We start from the raw sequence: 13,060 nt of genomic DNA on the forward strand, positions 1-13,060 counted from the left end.
GTATTTGCCCATCGGCAGCCTCATATCCACGAGAGGGTGCAACTGGACAAGTTTTCAATCTATTGGTAGGTACTCAAGCTTAATAGTTTTTAAAGTTAGTTGCTTCAACTTCATATAAGAATGAAGTATTTGATTTCCAAAATGTATTAATTCTTTGTTTCCTCACAGCGGGGTCTCCTTGGTGCAAGGCGGCAATTATATTTTCCCATCGGCAGGGTCATATCGACGAGATGGTGCAACTGGACAAGTTTTCAATCTATTGGTAGGTACTCAAGCTTAATAGTTTTTAAAAGTTAGTTGCTTCAACTTCATATAAGAATGAAGTATTTGATTTCCAAAATGTATTAATTCTATGTTTCCTCGCAGCGGGGTCTCCTCGGTGCAAGGCGGCAATTGTATTTGCCCATCGGCAGCGTCATATCGACGAGAGGGGGCAACTGGGCAAGTTTTCATTCTATTGGTAGGTAGTCAGGCTTTATAATTTTTAAAAGTTAGTTGCTTCAACTTCATATAAGAATAAAGTATTTGATTTCCAAAATGTATTAATTCTTTGTTTCCTCGCAGCGGGGTCTCCTCGGTGCAAGGCGGCAATTGTATTTGCCCATCGGCAGCGTCATATCGACGAGAGGGGACAACTGGGCAAGTTTTCATTTTATTGGTAGGTAGTCAGCCTTTATAATTTTTAAAAGTTAGTTCCTTCAACTTCATATAAGAATGAAGTATTTGATTTCCAAAATGTATTAATTCTTTATTTCCTCACAGCGGGGTCTCCTTGGTGCAAGGCGGCAATTGTATTTGCCCATCGGCAGCATCATATCGACGAGAGGGTGCAACTCGACAAGTTTTCAATCTATTGGTAGGTACTTAAGCTTAATAGATTTTAAAAGTTAGTTGCTTCAACTTCATATAAAAATGAAGTATTTGATTTCCAAAATGTATTAATTCTTTGTTTCCTCGCAGCGGGGTCTCCTCGGTGCAAGCGGGCAATTGTATTTGCCCATCGGCAGCATCATATCGACGAGAGGGTGCAACTGGACAAGTTTTCATTGTATTGGTAGGTAGTCAGGCTTTATAACTTTTAAAAGTTAGTTGCTTCAACTTCATATAAGAATGAAGTATTTGATTTCCAAAATGTATTAATTCATTGTTTCTTCGCAGCGGGGTCTCCTCGGTGCAAGCGGGCAATTGTATTTGCCCATCGGCAGCGTCATGTCGACGAGAGGGGGCAACTGGGCAAGTTTTCATTCTATTGGTAGGTAGTCAGGCTTTATAATTTTTAAAAGTTAGTTGCTTCAACTTCATATAAGAATGAAGTGTTTGATTTCCAAAATGTATTAATTCTTTGTTTCCTCACAGCGGGATCTCCTTGGTGCAAGGCGGCAATTGTATTTGCCCATCGGCAGCGTCATATCGACGAGAGGGTGCAACTGGACAAGTTTTCATTCTATTGGTAGGTAGTCAGGCTTTATAATTTTTAAAAGTTAGTTGCTTCAACTTCACATAAGAATGAAGTATTTGATTTCCAAAATGTATTAATTCTTTATTTCCTCACAGCGGGGTCTCCCTGGTGCAAGGCGGCAATTGTATTTGCCCATCGGCAGCCTCATATCGACGAGAGGGTGCAACTGCACAAGTTTTCAATCTATTGGTAGGTACTCAAGCTTAATAGTTTTTAAAGTTAGTTGCTTCAACTTCATATAAGAATGAAGTATTTGATTTCCAAAATGTATTAATTCTTTGTTTCCTCACAGCGGGGTCTCCTTGGTGCAAGGCGGCAATTGTATTTGCCCATTGGCAGCGTCATATTGACGAGAGGGTGCAACTGGACAAGTTTTCATTCTATTGGTAGGTAGTCAGGCTTTATAATTTTTAAAAGTTAGTTGCTTCAACTTCATATAAGAATGAAGTATTTGATTTCCAAAATGTATTAATTCTTTGTTTCCTCGCAGCGGGGTCTCCTCGGTGCAAGGCGGCAATTTTATTTGCCCATCGGCAGCGTCATATCGACGAGAGGGTGCAACTAGACAAGTTTTCAGTCTATTGGTAGGTACTCAAGCTTAATAGTTTTTAAAAGTTAGTTGCTTCAACTTCATATAAGAATGAAGTATTTGATTTCCAAAATGTATTAATTCTTTGTTTCCTCGCAGCGGGGTCTCCTCGGTGCAAGGCGGCAATTGTATTTGCCCATCGGCAGCGTCATATCGACGAGAGGGGGCAACTGGGCAAGTTTTCATTCTATTGGTAGGTAGTCAGGCTTTATAATTTTCTAAAAGTTAGTTGCTTCAACTTCATATAAGAATGAAGTATTTGATTTCCAAAATGTATTAATTCTTTGTTTCCTCGCAGCGGGGTCTCCTCGGTGCAAGGCAGCATTTTTATTTGCCCATCGGCAGCGTCATATCGACGAGACGGTGCAACTGGACAAGTTTTCAATCTATTGGTAGGTACTCAAGCTTAATAGTTTTTAAAAGTTAGTTGCTTCAACTTCATATAAGAATGAAGTATTTGATTTCCAAAATGTATTAATTCTTTGTTTCCTCGCAGCGGGGTCTCCTCGGTGGAAGGCGGCAATTTTATTTGCCCATCGGCAGCGTCATATCGACGAGAGGGTGCAACTGGACAAGTTTTCATTCTATTGGTAGGTAGTCAGGCTTTATAATTTTTAATAGTTAGTTGCTTCAACTACATATAAGAATGAAGTATTTGATTTCCAAAATGTATTAATTCTTTGTTTCCTCGCAGCGGGGTCTCCTCGGTGCAAGGCGGCAATTTTATTTGCCCATCGGCAGCGTCATATCGACGAGAGGGTGCAACTTTACATGTTTTCATTCTATTGGTAGGTAGTCAGGCTTTATAATTTTTGAAAGTTAGTTGCCTCAACTTCGTATAAGAATGAAGTATTTGATTTCCAAAATGTATTAATTCTTTATTTCCTCACAGCGAGGTCTCCTTGGTGCAAGGCGGCAATTGTATTTGCCCATCGGCAGCCTCATATCGACGAGAGGGTGCAACTGGACAAGTTTTCAATCTATTGGTAGGTACTCAAGCTTAATAGTGTTTAAAGTTAGTTGCTTCAACTTCAAATAAGAATGAAGTATTTGATTTCCAAAATGTATTAATTCTTTGTTTCCTCACAGCGGGGTCTCCTTGGTGCAAGGCGGCAATTGTATTTGCCCATCGGCAGCGTCATATCGACGAGAGGGTGCAACTGGACAAGTTTTCATTCTATTGGTAGGTAGTCAGGCTTTATAATTTTTAAAAGTTAGTTGCTTCAACTTCACATAAGAATGAAGTATTTGATTTCCAAAATGTATTAATTCTTTGTTTCCTCGCAGCGGGGTCTCCTCGGTGCAAGGCGGCAATTTTATTTGCCCATCGGCAGCGTCATATCGACGAGAGGGTGCAACTTTACATGTTTTCATTCTATTGGTAGGTAGTCAGGCTTTATAATTTTTGAAAATTAGTTGCTTCAACTTCGTATAAGAATGAAGTATTTGATTTCCAAAATGTATTAATTCTTTATTTCCTCACAGCGGGGTCTCCTTGGTGCAAGGCGGCAATTGTATTTGCCCATCGGCAGCCTCATATCGACGAGAGGGTGCAACTGCACAAGTTTTCAATCTATTGGTAGGTACTCAAGCTTAATAGTTTTTAAAGTTAGTTGCTTCAACTTCATATAAGAATGAAGTATTTGATTTCCAAAATGTATTAATTCTTTGTTTCCTCACAGCGGGGTCTCCTTGGTGCAAGGCGGCAATTGTATTTGCCCATTGGCAGCGTCATATTGACGAGAGGGTGCAACTGGACAAGTTTTCATTCTATTGGTAGGTAGTCAGGCTTTATAATTTTTAAAAGTTAGTTGCTTCAACTTCATATAAGAATGAAGTATTTGATTTCCAAAATGTATTAATTCTTTGTTTCCTCGCAGCGGGGTCTCCTCGGTGCAAGGCGGCAATTTTATTTGCCCATCGGCAGCGTCATATCGACGAGAGGGTGCAACTAGACAAGTTTTCAGTCTATTGGTAGGTACTCAAGCTTAATAGTTTTTAAAAGTTAGTTGCTTCAAGTTCATATAAGAATGAAGTATTTGATTTCCAAAATGTATTAATTCTTTGTTTCCTCGCAGTGGGGTCTCTTCGGTGGAAGGCGGCAATTTTACTTGCCCATCGGCAGCGTCATATCGACGAGAGGGTGCAACTGGACAAGTTTTCATTCTATTGGTAGGTAGTCAGGCTTTATAATTTTTAATAGTTAGTTGCTTCAACTACATATAAGAATGAAGTATTTGATTTCCAAAATGTATTAATTCTTTGTTTCCTCGCAGCGGGGTCTCCTTGGTGCAAGGCGGCAATTGTATTTGCCCATCGGCAGCGTCATATCGACGAGAGGGGGAACTGGGCAAGTTTTCAATCTATTGGTAAGTAGTCAGGCTTTATAATTTTTAAAAGTTAGTTGCTTCAACTTCATATAAGAGTGAAGTATTTGATTTCCAAAATGTATTAATTCTTTGTTTCCTCGCAGCGGGGTCTCCTCGGTGCAAGGCGGCAATTGTATTTGCCCATCGGCAGCACCATACCGACGAGAGGGGGCAACTGGGCAAGTTTTCATTCTATTGGTAGGTAGTCAGGCTTTATAATTTTTAAAAGTTAGTTGCTTCAACTTCATATAAGAATGAAGTGTTTGATTTCCAAAATGTATTAATTCTTTGTTTCCTCACAGCGGGATCTCCTTGGTGCAAGGCGGCAATTGTATTTGCCCATCGGCAGCGTCATATCGACGAGAGGGTGCAACTGGACAAGTTTTCATTCTATTGGTAGGTAGTCAGGCTTTATAATTTTTAAAAGTTAGTTGCTTCAACTTCACATAAGAATGAAGTATTTGATTTCCAAAATGTATTAATTCTTTGTTTCCTCGCAGCGGGGTCTCCTCGGTGCAAGGCGGCAATTTTATTTGCCCATCGGCAGCGTCATATCGACGAGAGGGTGCAACTTTACATGTTTTCATTCTATTGGTAGGTAGTCAGGCTTTATAATTTTTGAAAGTTAGTTGCTTCAACTTCGTATAAGAATGAAGTATTTGATTTCCAAAATGTATTAATTCTTTATTTCCTCACAGCGGGGTCTCCTTGGTGCAAGGCGGCAATTGTATTTGCCCATCGGCAGCCTCATATCGACGAGAGGGTGCAACTGCACAAGTTTTCAATCTATTGGTAGGTACTCAAGCTTAATAGTTTTTAAAGTTAGTTGCTTCAACTTCATATAAGAATGAAGTATTTGATTTCCAAAATGTATTAATTCTTTGTTTCCTCACAGCGGGGTCTCCTTGGTGCAAGGCGGCAATTGTATTTGCCCATTGGCAGCGTCATATTGACGAGAGGGTGCAACTGGACAAGTTTTCATTCTATTGGTAGGTAGTCAGGCTTTATAATTTTTAAAAGTTAGTTGCTTCAACTTCATATAAGAATGAAGTATTTGATTTCCAAAATGTATTAATTCTTTGTTTCCTCGCAGCGGGGTCTCCTCGGTGCAAGGCGGCAATTTTATTTGCCCATCGGCAGCGTCATATCGACGAGAGGGTGCAACTAGACAAGTTTTCAGTCTATTGGTAGGTACTCAAGCTTAATAGTTTTTAAAAGTTAGTTGCTTCAACTTCATATAAGAATGAAGTATTTGATTTCCAAAATGTATTAATTCTTTGTTTCCTCGCAGCGGGGTCTCCTCGGTGCAAGGCGGCAATTGTATTTGCCCATCGGCAGCGTCATATCGACGAGAGGGGGCAACTGGGCAAGTTTTCATTCCATTGGTAGGTAGTCAGGCTTTATAATTTTCTAAAAGTTAGTTGCTTCAACTTCATATAAGAATGAAGTATTTGATTTCCAAAATGTATTAATTCTTTGTTTCCTCGCAGCGGGGTCTCCTCGGTGCAAGGCAGCATTTTTATTTGCCCATCGGCAGCGTCATATCGACGAGACGGTGCAACTGGACAAGTTTTCAATCTATTGGTAGGTACTCAAGCTTAATAGTTTTTAAAAGTTAGTTGCTTCAACTTCATATAAGAATGAAGTATTTGATTTCCAAAATGTATTAATTCTTTGTTTCCTCGCAGCGGGGTCTCCTCGGTGGAAGGCGGCAATTTTATTTGCCCATCGGCAGCGTCATATCGACGAGAGGGTGCAACTGGACAAGTTTGCATTCTATTGGTAGGTAGTCAGGCTTTATAATTTTTAATAGTTAGTTGCTTCAACTACATATAAGAATGAAGTATTTGATTTCCAAAATGTATTAATTCTTTGTTTCCTCGCAGCGGGGTCTCCTCGGTGCAAGGCGGCAATTTTATTTGCCCATCGGCAGCGTCATATCGACGAGAGGGTGCAACTTTACATGTTTTCATTCTATTGGTAGGTAGTCAGGCTTTATAATTTTTGAAAGTTAGTTGCTTCAACTTCGTATAAGAATGAAGTATTTGATTTCCAAAATGTATTAATTCTTTATTTCCTCACAGCGGGGTCTCCTTGGTGCAAGGCGGCAATTGTATTTGCCCATCGGCAGCCTCATATCGACGAGAGGGTGCAACTGGACAAGTTTTCAATCTATTGGTAGGTACTCAAGCTTAATAGTGTTTAAAGTTAGTTGCTTCAACTTCAAATAAGAATGAAGTATTTGATTTCCAAAATGTATTAATTCTTTGTTTCCTCACAGCGGGGTCTCCTTGGTGCAAGGCGGCAATTGTATTTGCCCATTGGCAGCGTCATATCGACGAGAGGGTGCAACTGGACAAGTTTTCATTCAATTGGTAGGTAGTCAGGCTTTATAATTTTTAAAAGTTAGTTGCTTCAACTTCATATAAGAATGAAGTATTTGATTTCCAAAATGTATTAATTCTTTGTTTCCTCGCAGCGGGGTCTCCTCGGTGCAAGGCGGCAATTGTATTTGCCCATCGGCAGCGTCATATCGACGAGAGGGGGCAACTGGGCAAGTTTTCATTCTATTGGTAGGTAGTCAGGCTTTATTATTTTCTAAAAGTTAGTTGCTTCAACTTAATATAAGAATGAAGTATTTGATTTCCAAAATGTATTAATTCTTTGTTTCCTCGCAGCGGGGTCTGCTCGGTGCGAGGCAGCATTTTTATTTGCCCATCGGCAGCGTCATATCGACGAGACGGTGCAACTGGACAAGTTTTCAATCTATTGGTAGGTACTCAAGCTTAATAGTTTTTAAAAGTTAGTTGCTTCAACTTCATATAAGAATGAAGTATTTGATTTCCAAAATGTATTAATTGTTTGTTTCCTCGCAGCGGGGTCTCCTCGGTGGAAGGCGGCAATTTTATTTGCCCATCGGCAGCGTCATATCGACGAGAGGGTGCAACTGGACAAGTTTTCATTCTATTGGTAGGTAGTCAGGCTTTATAATTTTTAATAGTTAGTTGCTTCAACTACATATAAGAATGAAGTATTTGATTTCCAAAATGTATTAATTCTTTGTTTCCTCGCAGCGGGGTCTCCTCGGTGCAAGGCGGCAATTGTATTTGCCCATCGGCAGCGTCATATCGACGAGAGGGGGCAACTGGGCAAGTTTTCAAACTATTGGTAGGTAGTCAGGCTTTATAATTTTTAAAAGTTAGTTGCTTCAACTTCATATAAGAATGAAGTGTTTGATTTCCAAAATGTATTAATTCTTTGTTTAATTGCAGCGGGGTCTCCTTGGTGCAAGGCGGCAATTGTATATGCCCATCGGCAGCGTCATATCGACGAGAGGGTGCAACTGGACAAGTTTTCATTCTATTGGTAGGTAGTCAGGCTTTATAATTTTTAAAAGTTAGTTGCTTCAACTTCCTATAAGAATGAAGTGTTTGATTTCCAAAATGTATTAATTCTTTATTTCCTCACAGCGGGGTCTCCTTGGTGCAAGGCGGCATTGTATTTGCCCATCGGCAGCCTCATATCCACGAGAGGGTGCAACTGGACAAGTTTTCAATCTATTGGTAGGTACTCAAGCTTAATAGTTTTTAAAGTTAGTTGCTTCAACTTCATATAAGAATGAAGTATTTGATTTCCAAAATGTATTAATTCTTTGTTTCCTCACAGCGGGGTCTCCTTGGTGCAAGGCGGCAATTGTATTTTCCCATCGGCAGGGTCATATCGACGAGATGGTGCAACTGGACAAGTTTTCAATCTATTGGTAGGTACTCAAGCTTAATAGTTTTTAAAAGTTAGTTGCTTCAACTTCATATAAGAATGAAGTATTTGATTTCCAAAATGTATTAATTCTATGTTTCCTCGCAGCGGGGTCTCCTCGGTGCAAGGCGGCAATTGTATTTGCCCATCGGCAGCGTCATATCGACGAGAGGGGGCAACTGGGCAAGTTTTCATTCTATTGGTAGGTAGTCAGGCTTTATAATTTTTAAAAGTTAGTTGCTTCAACTTCATATAAGAATAAAGTATTTGATTTCCAAAATGTATTAATTCTTTGTTTCCTCGCAGCGGGGTCTCCTCGGTGCAAGGCGGCAATTGTATTTGCCCATCGGCAGCGTCATATCGACGAGAGGGGACAACTGGGCAAGTTTTCATTTTATTGGTAGGTAGTCAGCCTTTATAATTTTTAAAAGTTAGTTCCTTCAACTTCATATAAGAATGAAGTATTTGATTTCCAAAATGTATTAATTCTTTATTTCCTCACAGCGGGGTCTCCTTGGTGCAAGGCGGCAATTGTATTTGCCCATCGGCAGCATCATATCGACGAGAGGGTGCAACTCGACAAGTTTTCAATCTATTGGTAGGTACTTAAGCTTAATAGATTTTAAAAGTTAGTTGCTTCAACTTCATATAAAAATGAAGTATTTGATTTCCAAAATGTATTAATTCTTTGTTTCCTCGCAGCGGGGTCTCCTCGGTGCAAGCGGGCAATTGTATTTGCCCATCGGCAGCATCATATCGACGAGAGGGTGCAACTGGACAAGTTTTCATTGTATTTGTAGGTAGTCAGGCTTTATAATTTTTAAAAGTTAGTTGCTTCAACTTCATATAAGAATGAAGTATTTGATTTCCAAAATGTATTAATTCATTGTTTCTTCGCAGCGGGGTCTCCTCGGTGCAAGCGGGCAATTGTATTTGCCCATCGGCAGCGTCATGTCGACGAGAGGGGGCAACTGGGCAAGTTTTCATTCTATTGGTAGGTAGTCAGGCTTTATAATTTTTAAAAGTTAGTTGCTTCAACTTCATATAAGAATGAAGTGTTTGATTTCCAAAATGTATTAATTCTTTGTTTCCTCACAGCGGGATCTCCTTGGTGCAAGGCGGCAATTGTATTTGCCCATCGGCAGCGTCATATCGACGAGAGGGTGCAACTGGACAAGTTTTCATTCTATTGGTAGGTAGTCAGGCTTTATAATTTTTAAAAGTTAGTTGCTTCAACTTCACATAAGAATGAAGTATTTGATTTCCAAAATGTATTAATTCTTTATTTCCTCACAGCGGGGTCTCCCTGGTGCAAGGCGGCAATTGTATTTGCCCATCGGCAGCCTCATATCGACGAGAGGGTGCAACTGCACAAGTTTTCAATCTATTGGTAGGTACTCAAGCTTAATAGTTTTTAAAGTTAGTTGCTTCAACTTCATATAAGAATGAAGTATTTGATTTCCAAAATGTATTAATTCTTTGTTTCCTCACAGCGGGGTCTCCTTGGTGCAAGGCGGCAATTGTATTTGCCCATTGGCAGCGTCATATTGACGAGAGGGTGCAACTGGACAAGTTTTCATTCTATTGGTAGGTAGTCAGGCTTTATAATTTTTAAAAGTTAGTTGCTTCAACTTCATATAAGAATGAAGTATTTGATTTCCAAAATGTATTAATTCTTTGTTTCCTCGCAGCGGGGTCTCCTCGGTGCAAGGCGGCAATTTTATTTGCCCATCGGCAGCGTCATATCGACGAGAGGGTGCAACTAGACAAGTTTTCAGTCTATTGGTAGGTACTCAAGCTTAATAGTTTTTAAAAGTTAGTTGCTTCAACTTCATATAAGAATGAAGTATTTGATTTCCAAAATGTATTAATTCTTTGTTTCCTCGCAGCGGGGTCTCCTCGGTGCAAGGCGGCAATTGTATTTGCCCATCGGCAGCGTCATATCGACGAGAGGGGGCAACTGGGCAAGTTTTCATTCTATTGGTAGGTAGTCAGGCTTTATAATTTTCTAAAAGTTAGTTGCTTCAACTTCATATAAGAATGAAGTATTTGATTTCCAAAATGTATTAATTCTTTGTTTCCTCGCAGCGGGGTCTCCTCGGTGCAAGGCAGCATTTTTATTTGCCCATCGGCAGCGTCATATCGACGAGACGGTGCAACTGGACAAGTTTTCAATCTATTGGTAGGTACTCAAGCTTAATAGTTTTTAAAAGTTAGTTGCTTCAACTTCATATAAGAATGAAGTATTTGATTTCCAAAATGTATTAATTCTTTGTTTCCTCGCAGCGGGGTCTCCTCGGTGGAAGGCGGCAATTTTATTTGCCCATCGGCAGCGTCATATCGACGAGAGGGTGCAACTGGACAAGTTTTCATTCTATTGGTAGGTAGTCAGGCTTTATAATTTTTAATAGTTAGTTGCTTCAACTACATATAAGAATGAAGTATTTGATTTCCAAAATGTATTAATTCTTTGTTTCCTCGCAGCGGGGTCTCCTCGGTGCAAGGCGGCAATTTTATTTGCCCATCGGCAGCGTCATATCGACGAGAGGGTGCAACTTTACATGTTTTCATTCTATTGGTAGGTAGTCAGGCTTTATAATTTTTGAAAGTTAGTTGCCTCAACTTCGTATAAGAATGAAGTATTTGATTTCCAAAATGTATTAATTCTTTATTTCCTCACAGCGGGGTCTCCTTGGTGCAAGGCGGCAATTGTATTTGCCCATCGGCAGCCTCATATCGACGAGAGGGTGCAACTGGACAAGTTTTCAATCTATTGGTAGGTACTCAAGCTTAATAGTGTTTAAAGTTAGTTGCTTCAACTTCAAATAAGAATGAAGTATTTGATTTCCAAAATGTATTAATTCTTTGTTTCCTCACAGCGGGGTCTCCTTGGTGCAAGGCGGCAATTGTATTTGCCCATTGGCAGCGTCATATCGACGAGAGGGTGCAACTGGACAAGTTTTCATTCAATTCGTAGGTAGTCAGGCTTTATAATTTTTAAAAGTTAGTTGCTTCAACTTCATATAAGAATGAAGTATTTGATTTCCAAAATGTATTAATTCTTTGTTTCCTCGCAGCGGGGTCTCCTCGGTGCAAGGCGGCACTTTTATTTGCCCATCGGCAGCGTCATATCGACGAGAGGGTGCAACTAGACAAGTTTTCAATCTATTGGTAGGTACTCAAGCTTAATAGTTTTTAAAAGTTAGTTGCTTCAACTTCATATAAGAATGAAGTATTTGATTTCCAAAATGTATTAATTCTTTGTTTCCTCGCAGCGGGGTCTCCTCGGTGCAAGGCGGCAATTGTATTTGCCCATCGGCAGCGTCATATCGACAAGAGGGGGCAACTGGGCAAGTTTTCATTCTATTGGTAGGTAGTCAGGCTTTATAATTTTCTAAAAGTTAGTTGCTTCAACTTCATATAAGAATGAAGTATTTGATTTCCAAAATGTATTAATTCTTTGTTTCCTCGCAGCGGGGTCTCCTCGGTGCAAGGCAGCATTTTTATTTGCCCATCGGCAGCGTCATATCGACGAGACGGTGCAACTGGACAAGTTTTCAATCTATTGGTAGGTACACAAGCTTAATAGTTTTTAAAAGTTAGTTGCTTCAACTTCATATAAGAATGAAGTATTTGATTTCCAAAATGTATTAATTCTTTGTTTCCTCGCAGCGGGGTCTCCTCGGTGGAAGGCGGCAATTTTATTTGCCCATCGGCAGCGTCATATCGACGACATGGTGCAACTGGACAAGTTTTCATTCTATTGGTAGGTAGTCAGGCTTTATAATTTTTAATAGTTAGTTGCTTCAACTACATATAAGAATGAAGTATTTGATTTCCAAAATGTATTAATTCTTTGTTTCCTCGCAGCGGGGTCTCCTCAGTGCAAGGCGGCAATTGTATTTGCCCATCGGCAGCGTCATATCGACGAGAGGGGCAACTGGGCAAGTTTTCAATCTATTGGTAGGTAGTCAGGCTTTATAATTTTTAATAGTTAGTTGCTTCAACTACATATAAGAATGAAGTATTTGATTTCCAAAATGTATTAATTCTTTGTTTCCTCACAGCGGGGTCTCCTCGGTGCAAGGCGGCAATTGTATTTGCCCATCGGCAGCATCATACCGACGAGAGGGGGCAACTGGGCAAGTTTTCATTCTATTGGTAGGTAGTCAGGCTTTATAATTTTTAAAAGTTAGTTGCTTCAACTTCATATAAGAATGAAGTGTTTGATTTCCAAAATGTATTAATTCTTTGTTTAATCGCAGCGGGGTCTCCTTGGTGCAAGGCGGCAATTGTATTTGACCATCGGCAGCGTCATATCGACGAGAGGGTGCAACTGGACAAGTTTTCATTCTATTGGTAGGTCGTCAGGCTTTATAATTTTTAAAAGTTAGTTGCTTCAACTTCATATAAGAATGAAGTGTTTGATTTCCAAAATGTATTAATTCTTTATTTCCTCACAGCGGGGTCTCCTTGGTGCAAGGCGGCATTGTATTTGACCATCGGCAGCCTCATATCCACGAGAGGGTGCAACTGGACAAGTTTTCAATCTATTGGTAGGTACTCAAGCTTAATAGTTTTTAAAGTTAGTTGCTTCAACTTCATATAAGAATGAAGTATTTGATTTCCAAAATGTATTAATTCTTTGTTTCCTCACAGCGGGGTCTCCTTGGTGCAAGGCGGCAATTGTATTTTCCCATCGGCAGCGTCATATCGACGAGATGGTGCAACTGGACAAGTTTTCAATCTATTGGTAGGTACTCAAGCTTAATAGTTTTTAAAAGTTAGTTGCTTCAACTTCATATAAGAATGAAGTATTTGATTTCCAAAATGTACTAATTCTATGTTTCCTCGCAGCGGGGTCTCCTCGGTGCAAGGCGGCAATTC

This window comes from Schistocerca piceifrons, chromosome 10 (genome assembly GCF_021461385.2).
Source record: "Schistocerca piceifrons isolate TAMUIC-IGC-003096 chromosome 10, iqSchPice1.1, whole genome shotgun sequence".
Taxonomy (NCBI): Eukaryota; Metazoa; Arthropoda; class Insecta; order Orthoptera; family Acrididae; genus Schistocerca; species Schistocerca piceifrons.